The 8,170-nt window shown below is 42.2% G+C and overlaps 1 long non-coding RNA gene across 1 annotated transcript; it reads right to left on the bottom strand.

Annotated features, from left to right (window-relative positions):
* Positions 1 to 4,123: 4,123 nt before the first annotated feature.
* LOC126993305 (uncharacterized) lies at positions 4,124 to 6,483 on the bottom strand. Its single transcript, XR_007747602.1, has 2 exons — positions 6,121 to 6,483; positions 4,124 to 4,943 (listed from the first exon to the last, which is right to left on the bottom strand). It is a non-coding gene; the product is annotated as an uncharacterized LOC126993305 (long non-coding RNA).
* Positions 6,484 to 8,170: the final 1,687 nt, after the last annotated feature.

The following is an 8,170-nucleotide window of genomic DNA, read 5'->3' as shown; positions in this document are numbered from 1 at the left end:
CTCTTCCTTCTCCTCCTCCTCCTCTTCTCTCTCTCGTGGGGCGCTGAGAGGTGAGGGCAACTGACCACAAACTCCGAGAACTGGTTCCAAGATAATCCCGATATTGCGGGAGTTTCAATGGCGTGACCTCATGGCGGCCTCCCTCTCTCTCTCTCCCCGCGGCCGACTCACGAACAAAGGACCAGTGGAGTTGCCTGCCTCGGGACACCCACCTGCAGCGCTACACTCAGGGTGATGATGGTGATGGTGGCTGTTTTGATGTGGTAACTGACTGCCAACTGATGACGGGCAACCAGTGCCTTCCATATAGTCTGTTTCCTTCTCCAATTATAAATGAAGGAGAGTAATTGATTGTGGTGTGTGTGTGGTGTAAGAACTGACTGCCAACCGACGAGGCGTTTTCAGTGTCTTCCATATAGTCCGTTTCCTTCTCCAATTCATAAACGAAGGAGTGTAACTGTTGGTGGTGGTATTGACTATATAGTGTGTGTGTCGTGTAAGAACTGAGTGCCAGCTGATGAGGGGTAACCAGCGCCTTCCATATTGTCTGTTTCTTTCTCCATTCATAAACGAAGGAGTCTAACTGATGATTGTGGTATTGACTATATAGTGTGTGTGTGTGTAAGGACTGAACTGATGCGAGGTAACCAAGGTCTTCCATATGCTGCGTTTCCTTGGCTGACTCGTAAACTAAGGTGATGGATCTGACACCCTCGGGACCTACCTACAGCGATACACTCGGCCTGATGGTTATGTTGATGCTGTTGACTAGCGTGGTGGTAAGGACTGACTGCTACTTGATGCCAGGTAACCAAGGTCTCCAAATGCTGTATTCTCTTGGCCTTATTCGTAAACAAAGGCGCGTAGTTGCCTTCCTCGAGACCCACCTTCAGCGATACACTACTACACTGATGATGATGGGGGTGTTGACTAGCGTGGTTTAAGGACTGACTGGGAACTCATGCGGGCTAACAGACTTCTTATATGCTGCGTTTCCTTCGATTCTTAAGCAAGGGTGCCTAAGTGACTGTCTCGGGACCCACCTGAGGCGCTACACTCGGGCTGATATTGTTGTTGATACTCTTGACTAGCGTGGTGGAAGGACTGCTGGTGTAAGGACTGCCAACTGGTGTGCAATAATAAGGCCTTCCATAGTCTGTTGTTTCCTTGGCTGACTCGTGAACAAAGGAATGGAGTTGCTTGCCTTGGGACCCATCTGCAGCAGTACACTAGACTGATGAATTTTGTCTAGCGTATTGTAAAGACTGACTGCCAACTGATTCGTGCAATAATAAGGCGTTTCAATTGCTGTGTTGTTTCCGCGGCTGACTCGTGAACAAAGGAATGGAGTTGCTTGCCTGCCTTGGGTCCCATCTGCAGCAGTACACTTGACTGATGAATTTTGTCTAGCGTATTGTAAAGACTGATTGTCAACTGATTCGTGCAAATATAATGCGTTCTAATTGCTTTGTTTCCTTTCCTTAGTAAGTTTAGAGCTCATACTGAGATGATCATTAAGATAATTTCGGGATTCAGTTAATTTGATGATTGGCTTCAGTGGTCTTCCAGTTTTTTTTTTTTTTCTGGATCAGCGATTCGCGTGTGATTTTAATGGAGTCGCGTGTTGTGTGCTTTTTTTTGTGAGTGTGGTAGAGCGTCTTGGCTGCCTTTCTTTATGGATCAGCGATTTGCGTGTAATTTTATTGGTGGAGTTGCGTGTTGTGTGTGTTTTTTGTGAGTGTGGTTGAGCGTCTTGTCTGCGTTTCTTTATGGATCAGCGATATGCGTGTGATGTCATTCATAGAGTTGCGTGCGTGTATGTGTGTGGAGGAGCGTCTTGCGCGCGATTTCCCATTGTGGTTTCGTTTCCCGTATCGCTAACAGTGGATTAGTGTACGAGTTACTTCATCTTGATTTTGTGTAAAGGAAGTACTCTTAACATATCTCCTGGCCCTTTTGAATTAGCTTTCCCACGTTTTTGCAAAGGTAGAATTCTTGTCATTATTTCTTCCCAACGTTCTTAGTAAAGGCTCAATTCTTACCATCCACTGACACTCCATAATCATCATCCTACATTTTTTGCACCAAGGGAGAGAAGGGCCGGCGTGTACAGAGCTCCGAGGGTGGGTAGTGGCGTGTGTGCACAGAGGGACAAACCTGGTGACTGATCGCCGGGCCGATGTGTGGAGAGACGGATGGATGACCTGGCGCGACCCTCCGATCCTAAGGGCCGGTCTTACAGTCACCCGTTTTCGTTCGCTAGCCAGCGAACGAAAGCCTTCCGCGCGCGATCGGGTCTTAGGGCCGGTCTTACAGTCCTTTCGGGAGCGGCAAAACGAAAACGCGCACCAGGTTTGTTGGCTGGCGTACGAGAGCCAGGCGCCCGTCTTACACTCAAAGACTTACGCTCCCCAACGAGACCCGCACCGAACCTAAATCGTCGGCAATGTTGGTATAACTGGTCGGGCGAGGTTGGCGAGCGTGAGCGTGAAAACGTAAACAAAGTCACGTGATTTCTCGGCGCGTACCATGAACTGAACAGCGACCAAAGTCGTTTTTCTCGAGATAAATCATGTTTTCAGGATTACCTCGTCTCCAGGTAAAGTTGTGGGCATGCCTCAAAGCTGCGTGCGGCCTCTGTGTTTGTCCGCCTTACTTGTCCTTGAGTCTGTGGTGGGTAATAATAATAATGACAGGGCCAGTGTGATATTCCTGCTACCCACAGTTTATCTTCCCAAAGTTTTCCTAGATACAGATTAGTTGGTCAGCCCAAAAGGGTCCATGAACAGCTGGGTGAGCTGCGTGTAGACTTCAAATTATAATGGTATTGAGTATTATTGATCTGAAAACAATAAGGAACAAAGCAGGGGGAATTGTTTCTTCACTCAAAGAAATGGATATTTGGGAAAACCTGTGGAAAGTAAACTGGTAACTCTCCTGTTACACTAGCCATGTCCCAGGATAATTAGTTCTTACCAACAACCAGCTCTAGGGCCAGCAAGATGGAGATGAGCAATGAGGCCACATGCAGCTATAGCATATGCCCCCAACTCTACCTTTATTTATTTAGCATGGGGGTAAAGGTAAAGAATGTATCGTTTCACATTAATATTTTATTGATAAAATAGTTTTATTTAGCCTTAGTACGTGCGATGAAAAAGGATTACACAGTCTAATAATTTATTTTTCCATGTTGAAAATACAGGTAAACTTACTTCCAGGTAAAGATTTTCTTACAGCAAAAGGTCTTTTACGATATTTGTATCTTGACTGCTCTTTGATGCTATAAATGGACACAGTCACCACAGGACAGCCCCAGGGAGCAGAAATATTGGATGATCCTGTCACTATTCTCCCTCCATTTCATCTGGCCTGTACGGTTCTCTTTTCTTCTCTTCTGTAGCTCACATTCCATTGCTTTGGACTGTTAAGCCCTAGTAAATGAACTTATCTACCTTTGCCAACTTAATGAAACCTTACTGTACCATCTCCATAGGGCTCACTCACATGCACTCAGGCTTGCTCCTCCTAGTTCATTTTCAGTTTCTTTCCTGCCCTCACTACACATCACAATGTCACCCATAAATGTCATGGTCCATGGAGACTGCTGCCTCAACCAAACAGACATAACCTAACCAAACTTAACCACTGCAGCTGCCGCCCTGACTGTCCAGTGCACTGACAGTTCTGGTTCGGTTATGTTAGGTTTTCTTAGATTAGTTAGTTTTCTTTATTACTTCTATTGAATTACTTATTTGTATATTTTCTTCAAATTATAATGGTTTTGAGTACTATTAATCTAAAAATACTAAGAAATAAAGCAGGGGGAATTGTTTCTTCACTCAAAGAAATGGATATTTGGGATAACCTGGGGAAAATAAACTGGTAACTCTCCTGTCACACTAGCCATATCCCAGGATAATTAGTTCTTACCAACAACCAGCTCTAGGGCCAATAAGATGGAGATGAGCAATGAGGCCACATGCCGCTAAAGAATATGCCCCCAACTTTACCTTTATTAATTAATTTAGCATGGGGTAAAGAATTTATCATTACATATTAATATTTTATTGATAATATAGCTTTATTTAGCCTTAGTATGTGTGATGAAAAAAAGGATTACACAGTTTAATAATTTATTTTTCCATGTTGAAAATACAGGTAAATTTATTACCAAATAAAGATTTTCTTACAGCAAAAGGTCTTTTATGATATCTGTAACTTGACTGCTCTTTGATGCTATAAATGGACACAGTCACCACAGGACAGCCCCAGGGCTTTGTCCTGGAGCAGAAATATTGGATGATCGTGTCACCATTCTCCCTACATTCCATCTGGCCTGTACGGTACTTTTTTCTTCCTTTCTGTAGCACACGTTCCATTGTTTTGGGCTGTTAAGCCCTAGTATTTGAACTTATCAACCTTTGCCAACTCCACTCACTGAAACCTCACTGTACCATCTCTGTAGGGCTCACTCACATGTACTCAGTCTTGCTCCTGCTGATTTTAATCCCACTTATACAGTGTATACCTCCACCTCTCTAGTTCATTTCCAGTTTCTTCCCTGCCTTCACTAAATATCACAATGTCATCCACAAATATCATGGTCCACGGAGACTGCTGCCTGACCTCATCCATCAGCCTGTACATCACTACTGAGAATGAGTGGACTGATCCTAGGTGTAGTCTAACCTTGACCCTGACACTCTTTGTAACTCCTGCCATACCAGCAACATCATAAACTTTTTCGGACACATGGTGTGCTTCCTCGGATAGAGAAATTATATGTAGAAAGGGTACGAGGTATATCAGTTGACATCTCCAATAGCCCTGCTACCTGATGACGACAATTTATATGCAGTCAGCTATGGTGAAGAGGAAATTGCTTGTAACCAGGTATTTCACTGTGACAAGCATCCTAAGACTCAGAAGAATTCCACATCCTGTGGGAGAGACATATATGTACATAAAGTATTATGAAAAAAAAATGCTGTCATGTTGAAATTAGGATGAAAATAAATAAATGTTGGGTGTGCAGAAAACAAGAGAACTGAGAAAGAAACAAGCTGGAAAATTTAAACAAGTACACTATAACTGACTGAGGGACAGAGTGATGAATGGAAGAACAAATTGTAATGCTAATGCAGCTATAGCATTTGCCCCCAACTTTATTTTTTTTAAACTGAAAGATAGGAAGGGGGCCGAGCCGAACCTATCCTGCATAATCCTACATAACCTACCTGAAGATTTTGGCCTGACCTGAGTGGTATATTTCAGAGACTGCCTTCAATTTTTTGGGTAATCTATGATGCTTTATCGTATGGAAATAACTGTCGCACAAGAATACAACGACGAGAACAATGGAGCAAAATATTTACAGAATAACAACACAGCTGTTTCAAGAGAATATAAAAAAATCTCCTTAACTGCCATTCCCATAAATTATTCAGTAATTAATATTGTAGTCAGTATTTTAAATAAGTGAGAAAAATCATCTTATTGCTGTGGAAACTTGCAGTGAAGTAGCTGTCAGGGCAAATGACACTATCTTAGAGCTGCAGCTCAACATTAGGATAGTAACCTATCACTGCTAAGGATAATAACTTATTGCTGCTAAAATAAAATATGGCGACTTAATCGATTGAGAATTATATATGATTCCACAGAACTAAGCAAACCTAATAATTAGTACCCTAATGCCATCTGAATCTATCAGAGCTAAAATAGTTACCTTTCACTGTAAGACAGTAGCCTATCACTTCTTATCTAGTTATTCATAACACAAACAGTCGTATTGATTAGTACATAAAAATATATTCAAAATAAACTGGTGACTACCCGTGATGGGTGTATTTCCATAGTTTTTGTTTTTTCTCCCCCTCTGCCTGGGAACAACTACTTTGAATAGTTCCATTATACCTTGAATGTTTTTTGGGTGGCTGTCTTATATATTCTTAATATTTCATAATAGAATTCATGTTGATTTAGTGCCACCAAATCCACAGGTATGCAATAGTTTGTTAACCCCATCAGCACACTCGTATGAACCACGAAGACAACTACATACAACATTTTCAAAAAGAAATGTCAATAGATAAATAAAACACTAATTGTACTTACCGAAAATATCCATTGCGTTGGCTGAGACGACAGACTCTGTTGTGCTGGCGGTGTACGATACGCTGCCCAATAAAATGTTTGTACAACAAAAATAAAGGTGTTTTGAATAATTATTTGCCTTATATATGCTTTCTGCATGCTAGGTATGTTATATCATTGCATATTTACTCATTTACTTTGAATTCATTGGTTACAAATCTCGTTTTCGTCACCTCAACCGCTCCCCAAAATCTCCTTACCAAAACGCCGATTTTTCGTTCGCGAGCGAGCGAAAAGCAGCGGCCAAGAGCGACTGTAAGACCCGATCGCGCGCGGAAGGCTTTCGTTCGCTGGCTAGCGAACGAAAGCGGGTGACTGTAAGACCGGCCCTTACAGTCGCTCTTGGCCGCTCTTTTCTTTCGCGAACAAAACGAAAACGCGCACCAGGTTTGTTGTTATGCATGAGCCCAGGCGCCCGTTCACATCAAAGATTTACGCTCCCAACGAGACCAACTTAAATCGTCGGCAGTGTTGGTATAACTGGTCGGGCGAGGTTTGAGCGTGAAAACGTAAACAAAGTCACGTGATTTCTCGGCGCGTACCATGAACTGTGGCGACCGAAGTCGTTTTTCGAGATAAATCATAATTTCAGGATTACCTCGTCTCCAGGTAAAGTTATGGGCATATTTATGCGGCCTCTTTTTAATAATGCTTTTTGTATATGTCTCCCACAGGATGTGAATTCTTCTGAGTCTTAGGATGCTTGTGACAGTGAAATACCTGGTCACAAGCAATTTCCTCTTCACCATAGCTGACTGCATATAAATTGTCATCATCAGGTAGCAGGGCTGGAGATGTCAACTGATATACCTGGTACCTTTCTATATAATTTCTCTATCAGAGGAAGCACACCATGTGTCGAAAAAAGTTTATGATGTTGCTGGTATGGCAGGAGTTACAAGAGTGTCAGGTCAGGTTGAACTACACCGATGATCAGTCCGCTCATTCTCAGTAGTGATGTACAGGCTGACGGATGAGGTCAGGCAGCAGTCTCCGTGGACCATGATATTTGTGGATGACATTGTGATATTTAGTGAAGGCAGGAAACTGAAAATGAACTAGAGAGGTGGAGGTATGCACTGTATAAGTGGGATGAAAATCAGCAGGAGCAAGACTGAGTACATGTGAGTGAGCCCTATGGAGATGGTACAGTGAGGTTTTCAGTGGAGTTGGCAAAAGTTGATAAGTTCAAATACTAGGGCTTAACAGCCCAAAGCAATGGAACGTGTGCTACAGAAAGGAAGAAAAGAGTACCGTACTGGCCAGATGGAATATAGGGAGAATGGTGACACGATCATCCAATATTTCTGCTCCAGGACAAAGCCCTGGGGCTGTCCTGTGGTGACTGTGTCCATTTATAGCATCAAAGAGCAGTCAAGTTACAGATATCATACAAGACCTTTTGGTGTCAGAAAATCTTTATTTGGTAATAAATTTACCTGTATTTTCAACATGGAAAAATAAAATATTAAACTGTGTAATACTTTTTTTTCATCACACGTACTAAGGCTAAATAAAGCTATATTATCAATAAAATATTAATATGTAATGATAAATTCCCCATGCTAAATTAATTAATAAAGGTGAAGTTGGAGGCATATGCTTTAGCGGCATGTGGCCTCATTGCTCATCTCCATCTTATTGGCCCTAGAGCTGGTTGTTGGTAAGAACTAATTATCCTGGGACATGGCTAGTGTGACAGGAGAGTTACCAGTTTATTATCCCCAGGTTATCCCAAATATCCATTTCTTTGAGCGAAGAAACAATTCCCCCTGCTTTATTTCTTAGTATTTTTAGATTAATAATACTCAAAACCATTATAATTTATAGAAAATATACAAACAAGTAGGTAGTTCAATAGAATAAAAATAACTAATCTAAGAAAACCTAACATAACCCTACCAGAACTGTCAGTGCACTGGACTGTCAGGGCCACAGGACAGCTGCAGTGGAGCAGAAATATTGGATGATCCTGTCAATATTCTCCCTCCATTTCATCTGGCCTGTACGG

This window comes from Eriocheir sinensis, unplaced genomic scaffold, assembly GCF_024679095.1.
Source record: "Eriocheir sinensis breed Jianghai 21 unplaced genomic scaffold, ASM2467909v1 Scaffold6, whole genome shotgun sequence".
In the NCBI taxonomy this organism is placed as follows: domain Eukaryota; kingdom Metazoa; phylum Arthropoda; class Malacostraca; order Decapoda; family Varunidae; genus Eriocheir; species Eriocheir sinensis.
Note: the sequence above shows the minus strand (reverse complement) of the source record. Positions and strands in the feature narration are given on the sequence as shown.